The sequence below is a fragment of the Coenobita brevimanus genome, chromosome 73 (assembly GCF_032717465.1).
Source record: "Coenobita brevimanus isolate Jiangsu-jjx chromosome 73, ASM3271746v2, whole genome shotgun sequence".
Taxonomy (NCBI): Eukaryota; Metazoa; Arthropoda; class Malacostraca; order Decapoda; family Coenobitidae; genus Coenobita; species Coenobita brevimanus.
The window spans coordinates 29,101,057-29,114,073 of NC_137026.1; the positions used below are offsets into that span (position 1 = coordinate 29,101,057).

A 13,017-nucleotide genomic window follows, 5' to 3' on the forward strand; every position below is an offset into this window, starting at 1 on the left:
GCATCCCCAGGTATATCTTATCTTATCTATACCAATGGCTTCCTATTCACCGTTATTCCATGACCCTGCCTAGTTTGTACCTGTTCACCCTGTCGCACGCTTTCTCAGTATATAAAAATACCAAAAATATGCCTCTTATTTGTTTCCCATAAGCCATTTTCTCGATCACTTCTCTCACAACAAACTTCTTTCCATCTTCCATCGGTTATTCTAAAACCATTCTGATCTTCGCTCAGCACTGCACCTCACTAGAATCACTCAACTTCTAACTCAAAATTCCACAAAATTCTTTGGATACCGTAATTATGGAATCCGTCAGTGCTGTTGGTTTGTAGATTTTAAGTGGCGAAAGGCAGCTGAGGCGGGTATGTGGAATGATCCTTGCTCTGACGTTGTTGATATGAGTTACCCATTGATATTTTGCTTCAGACCTGTAAGGATATTGTAACCAAATATCTACTTCACAGTTAGAAATGAAGACTGGCATTTGTTAGCCTTACTTTCAAACTAATAATCATGCTATATGCAGGATTTTTTGGAGGTGAAAAAATCAGTAGGATGGAAGTAGTGGAGGTAATAAAGTCAAAATGGGGAAAGCCCCAGGGATTGGAGTGTGTGGTGAAATGATGAAGCATGGGGGAGAGATAGTGGTAGAATGGATATGGAAGATGTGCAGATTGGCTTAGGAGGATGGTAGAGTCCTGGAGGATTGGAAGTCAGGAATAATTATTCCCCTGTATAAAGGAAAAGGGGAAAAAGAAGTGTGTGGTAATCATATGGTCATTGTCTTCTTAGTATAATAGGAATAGTATATGATAGGGTACTTATTGACAGAATCAGGGGGAGTAACAGAGCAGTTAGTTGGAGAAGAACAGGGAGGTTTTAGGAAGGTTGTGTAGATCAGATAGTTATTCTTAGGTCTATAGTGGAAAAGTTTCTAGAGAAGAGAACGAAGTTGTATGCAGCTTTCGTGGATTTGGAGAAAGCATGTGACCGGGTGGATACAAAGGAATGTGAAAAGTATTAAGAATATATGGAGTAAATGGGAAGTTGCTGAAAGCCGTGAAGAATATGTATGAAAGGGGCCATGCCTGCAGTGGGTGCTGATAGTGAACTGAGTGAATTTTTCTATTTGAACGTTGGATTGAAACGGACAGGGGTGCACCCAAGGGGGGGGGGGCACCGGGCCCGGCCCCCGCCCCTTGGCTCTCTGGGTCCTTTAAAAATTTGTATATAATTATTTCGATAACAGCAAAACATGAAAAATTGGCAAATACAAACAAAGAGTAACACATGAGCCAGCAGCTCTCTGATTCTAAACCTGCATGTGACCTCCCGGTAATTATCGGATTACCTGACGTAACCTCACTACGCCCCCCCCCCTTAGAAAATTCCTGGGTGCACCCCTGAACAGGGATGTCATATCGGACATGTCCCCATAGTTAAATTGTTCAGTCTGTATTTGGATGGGGTTATAAAAGAGGTACAAGGTAAGGCAGTGGATGTTGGAGTGACCCTAACGAAAGAGGGCAGTGTTTGGAAACACCCCTTACTGTTGTTTGCAGATACTGTATTGTTAAGTGAAGACGAAGGAACTGCAAGGCTTTGTGAATGAATTTGGGAGTGTGTGAGTGTAAGAAACGAAATCTAAAGGTGAATGTGGGGAAGAGTAGTTATGATCTTCGAGAGATATGAAGCCACTGAATGTATAGTGAGGCTGGATGAGGAAGAAATGGAAAATGTGAGTGCGTTTAAGTACTTGGGTAGTGTGACGAGTAAGGATGGAAGTTTAGAGGGTGAAGTGCTTGAAAGGGTACAACAGGGAAGAAAGGTTGCTGGTTTCTTGAAAGCAGTGATAAGGAACAGGGAAGTGAGCATGGAAGTAAAAAAGTCGCTGCATGACAGTATTGTGATACCAACCCTAACATATGGAAGTGAAGCTTGGACCTAACTCAAGAGTTGCCACTGATCACCAGCTAATTCAATATGGAAGTCGGGCTACTCAAGCAGAGACCACAGAAGTCGCGTTCTTTAGAAATCTCTCCCGTGATAGTTATTGATATACCGTAAGTAAGTTTTCCATGTAAGTAAGTTCTTCATGATATTATTCTTAAGTAGTTATACTAATTTCCTAGATATGTTTTAGTGCAATAAATGCAAGAAAACATTACTATAGAATCCGTGAAAGCACACCGGGTTTGACAGCAATCATCACATTATAGCTGCACCTTTTGTTTGAAACCCATATAATTTAGTTTTCTAACAGAACAATGCTTCATCTCCAAAATACTGAAGAAAATCTGCAAAGTTTTTCATATGAAAATTGTACAATGTTTAAAGCCGAGATCCTGCAGAGACGAGACTGCTGGCCGCAATCCGACGAGTGAGAGCAGTGGAAATGAGTTATTTGAGAGAGCATGTGGAGTTACATGGGGAGACAGACTGACAAATGAGCAAGGGAAGGAGCATTGTGGATGTGATTGAAAGCGTTAGGCGAAAATTGATACATTGAGGTGGTTTGGCCATGTGGAGAAGATGGAGAGTGAGAGACTAACGGGGAGTGTATGCGAATGAGGCGGAGGAAGGGGGAGGCTGAGGATGAGATGGAGGAAGGGGGAGGCCGAGGATAAGGTGGAGGGGTGGGATGGAGAGGTATATGAGAGGGGGATGTGAGCTGGGAACAGGACAGTGAAATTGTGTTGAGCAGGGCGACATGGAGGCGATTTGTTTATGGCCACCCCTTACGGGATTGAGGCGTCTGGGAATATACAGTAGAATTGTCTATATAAATCGTTGAAATATTTGTCCAGGGCTGCTGTTCTTGTTCTTTATTTTTTAAATTAATTCGCCCAGTGAATAAATTGTTGGTATGTTGTGTACTTCGCTAATGTTTGATATTTCACCACAAACCATGAAAACCCTTTAAGCTGGGTGAACTTGTGTGGGCTAGCAAGACTAATTAAAAAAATGAAGGATAATGAAGTTTTCTGTAAGCTCTTAAATACATGAAACGAGTTCGCTTTTCTGAATAAAATCGCGTGGCGGCAGGAGCCTTAATACAGAGGAGTTACTGTACTGAGAGTTAATGGAGTTGTTTATAAATCTTGTCACCATAGATTCATACATTCCTAATTATCTAAAATCCTGTCAAAAATTGTTTCTCATAACTTAATTAAAGAAAAAAAAATCAGGATTCAGAGCGACCAGCTAAAGTTAGCGGCAGTGCTTCCCCTTTAGCTCGACAACTCGCCTTGACGGACTTGTACCGTTGTTTGTATAAATATTGATTTAACATGAAAATACATTATTTGCACTGAAAATCAATATTTATGCAAAATATGTCTGTCAAGGCGTGTTGGCGATCTAAAGGGGAAATACCCTTTAGCACGTGTTACGCTCTGAATCCTTATCTTTTATTAATAGTTAAATTTTAATAGTTTTTTGGCCGGATTGCAGATAATTAGGTGTGTATGAACCTATATGATGGTAAAAATTATAATATTTTCCTAAAGACTGTGTCCAACTCGCCATTTGAAGAGTCAAAGGTCAGCGGTTCTCAGACTTTTAGTATGTTACCCTATTTGGAATATTTCAATCCTTCGTGACCCACAAGGTAAAGAGAGAGAGGAGAGAAAGTACTGTAACCGGTATATATAGCCTATCGTAGTTATTATGAATATGCTAATAGTGTAATTAGGATAATTACAACTTCAATTAGGTAAATAAAATACATTTAAAGCATCAGGCCTATTCTATATCCCTGCGACCCATCAAAATTCTTTTTACGACCCACCTTTGGGTCGCGACCCATAGTTTGAGAATCACTGGAGGTTGAAGTGAATAAAATCGTCTGTAGACAACACGAATAAAATGACAGTTGATCATCACAGCCTACATAAAGAAAATATCTGTACCAATTAAGTAGAATTCGATTCCCTATCGTTATGCCGGCATTTGGATGTTATTTTTGCTAGTTAAAATAGTTATACTCTATCAGTATGCTGGTGTTTAGAAGTTGTTTTTCAGTTACTATGACACCATCAGTATGTTGGCATTTGGAAGCTTGTTTTTGCTTTAGTTAGTCCGAAATGTGGTTTCATCCGTTTTCAGAATTCTGTTATGCAGTTTGAGAATTCTCTCTCTCTCTCTCTCTCTCTCTCTCTCTGGGTTGCAACTGAGAAAATATGTAGGAAGTGTCAAAAAGCAGTACTTTCATCGGCAGTACATATACCAAAATTGGAACAATAGATTGGCATGACCCCTGCACAAGGATGACCCCAAATCGTGGAGCGTTCCACGTTTTTCCAACTGCATGCACAATTTTGTAACCACTGACTGTTTATAAGTGTTAGCTGAAGGTGCGGCAAGACCCACACCTCCTTTTGTTGTGTATGTACTGTGTCAGAGGGCAGCTGAAGTGGGGATGTGGGATGATTCTTGCTATGACGTTGTTTCCACGAGTTGCTCATTGATATTTGGCTTCAGGTCTTAAAGGACGTAATGAACAATCATCCATGGTTCTCGTAATATGCAACTGTTACGGGGAAATTTGGGGGTGACGTGTCCACCTTGCTCTCAAAACTTTAATCGTTATGTACTGTAAGGTGGAATTTTGAAGTACTTTACGCATGGGTTGTGTTGTACAGTATTTTATGCTTTGTGCTATCTAGGTATTTTAATCATTTTTGAAGTAATTATATGTTCAGTGAATAAGGCTATTGCTTATATAGTGTATGGTGAATGAATAATATTTCAGTTCAAGGGATGTGATCTGTCTACAATGAATCCCATAAGTCCCATGACATTTTTTCCCCTTGCTCCTTGTTTTGCTGGATGTTTTTAGGCCGACTTCTCGTCCTAAAGCCACCACTGAGCGGGGTCCTCTTTCGAGACCGGAACTAGAACACTTTAACAGAGGAACAGAGCATAAAAACTCAGCAGGCCACCTTAACACGTATATTACCTTAATCCAAAATCCCTTACAATATGCATACAATGGTATACAAGATGTAGCACAGGTACAGTGACAGGCTAGTTAACAACAGTATATCACAATACACATACACTGTGATGACACTCAAGTCAGTATACATGGGAATAATACATAGGGATTGGTGACATAGTTCATAAAGTCCTTTTCCCCTTAGTCCTTATATATTATTCTGGATCTCCGGACTTAGGTATCGACACAGTATGTTAGAGTAGTTAGTTCGTTGGTACTTTCACTGTCTCTCTGTCCTGAGAATACACGGGCACTGTCACTTTCAGGTCTTTGTCACAACACTGAGATTTCACCGTTTCGTCTCTTGGGCTGCCGATGTTTGGGCTTAGTCAAGTGGCGCCCAGGGGTCGGAGAGAGGCCCTCAGGTGTGTCCTTCCGTAGGAGGAGGCACGGGACTGCTACTGAGGGTGTCACGGCCCGGGTGTGTCTCGGGTCAGGGGTGCAGGGAGGCCCTCTCCTGTTAGGGCCTTGACCTGGTGAGTGGCCCTCGGGGCTGGGTCCGAACAGCGTCAGGAGCTGGGCCTGCCACTTCTTACTCTGGGTTGAGGGTTGGCGGTGAGTGGGGCCTGGGCGGTCCCGCCCAGGGGCTGCGGTCGCCACTAGACTGGGGCGCCGTCAGGGGTCTACTGTGGCGTCGCGTCCGTCAGGGCCGGGCATCATCCAGCGGCAGGCTGCAGGGAATGGATCTCACCTTCAGAGACTGGGCCTTGCCACCGCTCCTCCGGGGAACCACACCTGGAGGGAGAAACAGAAGGGCGTCCTGCACAGCCTCTGGATGGAGAGTGGGCCGTGCCAGGGACCTTCTCCAACGGGAGAACCCTTGGGGCTATGGACGGAGGGCGTACAGTGGCTGTCCCTTCCCCGGCACATAAAGTGGCCATTGCTGCGGTTCCACAGGCCTTTAGGATAGCAGCAGAACGATCTACTGTGGCCGTTCCTTCCCCGGTATGTACAGTGGCCATTACTGTGGTGCTGCTCCCGAAGGAGGAAGAGGCAGACGAGAGATGTACAGTGGCCATTCTCTCCCTGGCGCGTACAGTGGCCGTTGCTGTGGGTCTGCCTGCCCGACAGGAAGTAGCTAAGGGACGTACAGTGGCCGTTTCCTACCCGGTACGTACAGTGGCCGTTACTGTGGTGCTACTCCCGTAGGAGGAGGAAGTGGATGAGGGACGTACAGTGGCCGTTCCCTCCCCGGCGCATACAGTGGCTGTCGCCGCGGTTCCACTTCTACTCCTTCCTGTCGACGTGTGTACAGTGGCCGTCACGCCAAGGCAAACTCCAGATGTGGCTCCAGCAGAAGGGCATACAGTGGCCATCCCTTCCATGGTACATACAGCGGCCGTTACCAGACTGCTGCCTGGGGCTGTATCTGGAGCAATCCCGATACTTGTGAAGGCTGGTCCGGCCGAGATGTAGTTGACCATCACTGCAATGTCGTGGTTGGGTGAGTTGAGGGGAATTAGGGACAGGGCCAGGGCGTACCTAAGCCTGTTTCGCTCCAAGTCTTTACCCTGTTTACCTGACCCACTGTGGTGCCCTCCTGGAGTGAGGGTGGGGCTGCGGCTACATAGTGGAGTGGGGGGTTTGATGGCAGGAGTGCGCATTTCACTCCCTCCAGAGGATAGTGAATAAAATAGATTCTCTACACAGCGAGAATAAAATGGAGGGGGGGAGTTGGTCATCACAGCATACATAAAGTCATCTATACCAAGTAGAATTCGATCCGCTATCATTATGCCGGCATTTGGAAGTTATTTTTGCTTGCTAATGTTACTCTATCAGTATGCTGGTGTTTAGAAGTTGTTTTTCAGTTAATATGCTTAGTGGTAGGGTGTCGGGCTGGAGACTGTGAGGTCGAGAGTTAGCGCCCCGCCGGGGTGGGTACTGTGCTGGGAGGGGTAGCGCTCTCCGGTCACCCTAGTGGGGCTATATGATATAGCGAGGTCTAGCTCGGGGAATTATTTGTTCCTTCTTTCTTTTAATATGACACTATCTGTATGTTGGCATTTGGAAGCTTGTTTTTGTTTCAGTTCGTCTGAAATGTGTTGTTTGATCCTTTTTCAGATTTGTCTGTAGCATTTTACTGGATCCCAGTTAGAGATAGCCCCCCACTTTCTCTCTCTCAGGGGGCGTGGTAGCTCAGTTGTAGAGCACCGAGCTCGTGGACAGGGGGTCGCAAGTTCGAGCCAAGGTCTTTAGGCCTTGGTTCGAGTCTCGCCGGGTCTACTGTTGCTGGGATGAGTAGCTCCCTCCTGTAACCTAGCGGGGCTATATGGCCTTTGATGCCCACCTCTCCAAGTAGTTACAACCTCGAATGTTGCACAAGGGTTGGGTAGCTTGTGGGGCTTTACTTTGCAAAACAACTGATATTCTTTAATACTTATGCTTGGCACTGTGAGGGGAAAAAATATATATATACGTTTCGCATCAAGTCTCTGCAATATCGAGGTAGGGTTTTGGCTGGCTCGTTGGAACAAAGATGAATGCTGTGTAACACACATCTTAATATCCTGGCATTTGATGTTTAAGCCTACTGGTCAAACTATTTACGCTTCCCATAATATTTGAAGCTCCATCAGCTGCAAATCCTGTGGGGTTGCTTAACGTTATTTGAAATGAATTCAGACAAACAGCAATTTCAATAGTCTCTCCAGATTACCCCCCTCCCCCATTTCCATCATATACATTTAATGCGTTCAGCATCGCCGTTTTAATGTCATTTTCATTTTCATCCCTCTCAAAATATTTTACTATCAGCGCATATGCTTTCTCGGTTGAACATTCAGAGGTTTCATCAGTTATCAAACTAAATTTATTTACTCTTAATTTTCCGGCCAACTTATTGGCAACATGGTCTCCTAGCACGTGAACAAGAGACACGGATTTTCTTCTTTTACATTGCCATTTGTGCCGCTGTCTCGGAATCCAGAAAAATCCTCTTGAAGGTCAGTGATATCGTCGTACAGGCTGCAACTTTAACACTAAGTGATTAGTTACTTCTTAGTTTCAGTAACAGCAAATTATCATGACATATTTGTTGTTGCATTCTCATATTCAGCAAGATATATAAAATGAATTACGTAAATGGCAAGCTGTGTTCTGCTAAGAACACTCTAAGTAAGACAGTTGCATATCCCACTTCATCTGAGTGACCCCCAGCCAGGTCACTCCTTTGAAGCACCTCCTACCTTTGCAGATCTGTGGGCCTCGGTGGTCGCTCTGGGTCTCTGCTTGAGGGCCATTTGCTGTCTCTACTCCCGATGACGTTTGAGGGATATCTTAGCGCTATGCAGCTTGTGGCATACCTGGCAATATGCCTTAGTAGGAGTACCAGGCACTCTAGTTTGCCAAAATTTGAAGAGGTTATTTGATTGTCACGCGTCTCCTAGAAGCGTTGTCGAAGAGACATATCTGAAAATTATTGTTTTAAGATATCCATCCTAACGATTTTCACAGGCAGTAATCTTCACTGTAAAAGATGGAGTTCATTTTTTCAACTCGGGCGTCACCAGCATAAATTCAGTGAAGGGGCACTTTATAATACGGGGGGGGGGGGGCCACAGTGACTCATGAATATTTAAAAACTAGCTGAGCATCAGTTTAGCTCAGGTAATGTCTGCTAAAATTTTGTCATAATGCCTGTGGCAAAAATGTTTGAAGCAGTGAAATATATAACTCATACAAAACATTTAAACGTTTAAAATTCTTATAAAACGAAATAAGACTGCCTATATGAATAACCCCAGCAAACAATCGTTATAATAATTTTGCAGAAGAATATAATTAATGTGTACTAAGAAGCAGTATAAATATTCATTATTTTAACGTTTAGTGCTTTCAGTTAAGTGGATAATGCATACATGAAAGCCTCTGCAGCCCCTGTAGGAGGTTAATTTCCACAGCACTTGAGGGGGGTGCGACGAAATACAATAAATATTATCAGTCAGTCAGATAGATTTCGCTTTGAAGCCTTTTTTTTTTTTTTTTTTTTTAGCACAATTTTTTGGCCGGATTTTGGATATTAATTGTGCATGAGCCTGTATAGTAAGCAAAATTATATTTTCCTGTTAAAAGAGCCGATTCGGTGACGATTCGGTATTTGACCACCGATTCGGTACTTCGTCTCACGACAGTTGAGGGGGGTGCTCGTAAACCCCCTCTGGCTCCCCTACTATCTATTTCCCTACTACTAAGCAAAATTAGCAAGGCCTGGGCAGATATGGTGACGTCGCGGTGTGATGGACTGTCACCTCCCATTTTGCTCTTCTCTCCCCCCAGTCACCTCTCTCCATCGGGCAGGGCTGGTACCGAATTGAATTGAAATATTTATTGTTGTAAAAGGTACAGAGCGCTAATACACAAAAGACGGTGTTGGGTCTTGCCACACATTTGTGGGTTCTGTTATGTTCACTGTATTCCTTTACGACTCGAATACCACCCTTTACTCCTCAGTGTAATACATCTTACGAATGCCTCTGTAATAAAGGGCACGTGGCTACACCCAAAAACCACGGTGTGGCCACACCCTCGAATGTCCAATTACTAACTGTATATAACTGTATTGGCTGAAGGAGGTGTGTGGTAAGACCCACCACCTTTTGTTGTATCAGCGCTCGTCGGAGAGAGGTAGAGGCGGACATACCGTGACTCAGTTTTTTTTTTTTTTTTTTTAGTACCGTGTCGGCTTTTATTATTTTGTTCTAGTTATCATCAGATGAATTTACCCAGAATAGAAAGAAGCTATCGGATTGAAAGCGGTAGTGGAGTTAGCTAAAGTATAATGAGAATGATGTAATGGTGATGAATTAAATGTAACTATATGCTTTCACCATACTTCCATCTCCCTTGAATAATCAGTGCATTCCATGTTTTAATATAATTAAGTGGAGCATGCAGGCTGAAAGTAGGCTATATAATTTGCAAATGCAGTACAGGTATACTGCCATTTTTTATAGTATTGTTATGCATGTTTCTATTATACAGAGAGAGAGAGAGAGAGAGAGAGAGAGAGAAATTCAAGCTTCAGACAAAACCTCATTAAACAGACCTGAAAGAGGGACAGGAGATAAAGAGGGTAGAGGAGAAGTGGGGGGGGGGGAGATAGGTGTCAAACACTTCCAGAATACTGAACACACCATATCAGTTTAATCCTATTGCATGCAAATACCTATTAGAATGCGCATCATTTCGAACAGTAAAGGTCATTACTAAACCTGTTATTTAAAATTGCCTTGACATGGACGATAGGTGAAATAGTTATTATTGTGGAGAAATATGGACATTAGAAACTGGTACCAGTTATATATTGCAATCCTTTATCCCCAACGAATTACACCCAAACACAGCACTATTGCAAGGCATTTTTACACTCTTGGCACATTATATGCAGAGGACTATAGACAACAGAGACTAGACCACTGACCTGTATGACCCCTGACAACAGACCTGTTTATCAATGCCTGGCAACCTCTTCTAAGGTGTGTGACGTCCACGCCGTAGTCGTATTGGCCTTTCTACCAAGCACGAGCCGTCACTGAACAGGTGGTAAAAATGAGGATGCACCTCTGAAAAACGAGGGGCATTGCCCCTTGTTCCCCCCCCCCACTGTGTTGACGCCCCTGGTTTAACTGGCATTCATTTGCAGCGTATATCATTAAATGAAATTTATTTGAGTAGGCCATAATCAAAGTTTATCAATAGGTGTAAATAAAGAATAAGAGATTGCTGTCTGTAGGCTACATAGGCCTACAGGTAACGACATTAAAGAGAAATATATGTAAAACATTAAATGCTTTGGTAAAATATCATTTCATCATGATGATAAACTTTAGTTTAACCCTTTATCTGTCAGTTGCAAAGAAAGTGTAATACCACGCCACAAGGGACTTAATGTATTCAAAATAAATCTGAATACAGTATGCAAACACTCACGCGTTATGTGATTTCAAACAGGAGCTTTACGCAGGCCAGGACTTACTTGAAGCTTTCCTTGTTTGAACTGTGTACGAAGTGGCTTACATGTCGGAATATTTAGTCTGGTTCACTGACCCTGCCACAGAAGATTTATTGATGTGGCAAGGTCAGTGGACCAGACTAAATATTCCAACATGTAAGCCGTACCTGGGCGACTGGGACACTGCCAACTGTAACAGTCGCCTGGAAGAAAATGTTGGCTCGTTTGCGGCTTAATGCCACCATCATAACACACATGAAACCTTGTATGGAAAGACGATTCCCACCGCACTGAGACATCTGTGATGCGGTGTTATCTATCAGTCATATCATCCTGCGCTGTCGGCGATTTATTTGTGAACGCGCTTCACTTATAAATTATTGCGGCGCAGCAGCCATCCCCTTCACCCTTTCCACCACCCTGGGTGATGGGGACATTGTTATGACTGATACAGTCATATATCTCGTAAACAAGCATTACTGCGGCTTTTACAAATAAAAGAGGCGACGGAGAAATATCTGTAACTGACGTCACGCCCGTTGTCTGTCGTCTGCATCTGTTCATCAGACCAAATACTGCCAAAGCACAGCCCCGGGTCACCGTGCCGATGCAGTGCTGGTGCGGTTGTATTTTCTCCGCTGCGGTTAATATGCGGAATTGTAGAGTTAGTATGAATGAAAAAGTGTTTAGTCAGAAGCAGAGTATGTTTAAGCTTCCCCTCCAATAAAGGGGGAACGTGCCACAGAAAACTCAACAAACGTGTGCTGGACCCGTGATCTGAGCTGTGTTCGTTGTACGGCTGGGTGAGTAATTGTCTAAATAATTTTCGCACTTGAACACGATGGAATATATTTTAGTCATTGTACCGTAACATTCTAATTGCATGAGAGTCTAGGGAACTGCAGCATGACAAGGAAAATTTCGCATAATGTCTGTGAGTCTGCAATGCCCCCTTTATCCTCAAGATAGTAATCCCTTCACGATGAACGTGGTGAACACTTTATTTGATGTGCCTAATTTACTTGATTCTGGCTAACACAGGACTTGTGTTTAGACATCTTTGTGTCTTCCTGATTTGTGCATAGTGTTTTATGGGTCACGAACTTCCACAGTCGTGTCAAAATAGCGTAATGAAAACCTGAAAATATTTCGTAACCACATTGAAAAAAAAAAATCATTGCAGCCCTTGTTTAAAGCTTTCCTTTATACATCATACTCTAGTAACGTAAAATGGTGTTGTGTATACTGTATATGCTTGCTTTTGGTTACTTAATGTCCAGCAGACTAGTAGGTGGATATTTGACTGCACTGCAAATTGTGGGATTCTATTTTGCGGGTGTGGTTCCATGTCTTGCGGGTGCGGTGCATGTCCAAGACTGCTAAAATTGTGCGGTTGTGATGCAGATGCGGCTCTTAACAGTGTGGTTGTTGTGCGGGGGCGGATTCAGATTAGTGATGCCACTCACGAAAAACAGTTTTTCTCAAGATCTGAGTCTGAATCCTTCAAGATCGAAAAAATATTTTCAACTGTGACAAAATGACAAGCAGCTACAAAGATTTCAATTTTAATCAATTTTCACAAAAATATAAACATGTATTGGCAACTCCTTAACCTATCGACTAAGAAAATTAAATCACAATTATTGGAGGCGAAACTACTGAAACTACAGTTATGGCTACGAAAAAAAAAAAAAATAGTAACTTGAAACAAGAGTGCTAGACTGACTTGTGTGCAAAAGAAAGTATAATCACTGTAGGAATGTGTGGATTTTTGTTATGCTGAGTGTTTTTAGGTCGACTCCTCGCCCTAAAAACACTAGCAACTGAGCGGGGTCCTCTTTCCGGACCGGAAGTAAAGCACCAACAAAGGAACAGGACATAAAAACTAGGCAGTATACCTTAACACATCTATTGCCTTAATTCTAAAACCGTTACAATATGATAGAGTGATATTTGGGATACAGGATACAGGGACACAGAGTTAGGTTTGGATGACGCAAGATACAACTGTACTCAACACATGATATGTTACACGTATACCAATGTCGTTAGTTCTATAACT

General features: G+C 43.0%; 1 pseudogene; it reads left to right on the forward strand.

Annotated features, from left to right (window-relative positions):
- The first annotated feature begins 4,206 nt into the window (after positions 1–4,206).
- On the forward strand, positions 4,207–4,304 carry LOC145407592 (U6 spliceosomal RNA; annotated as a pseudogene).
- Positions 4,305–13,017: the final 8,713 nt, after the last annotated feature.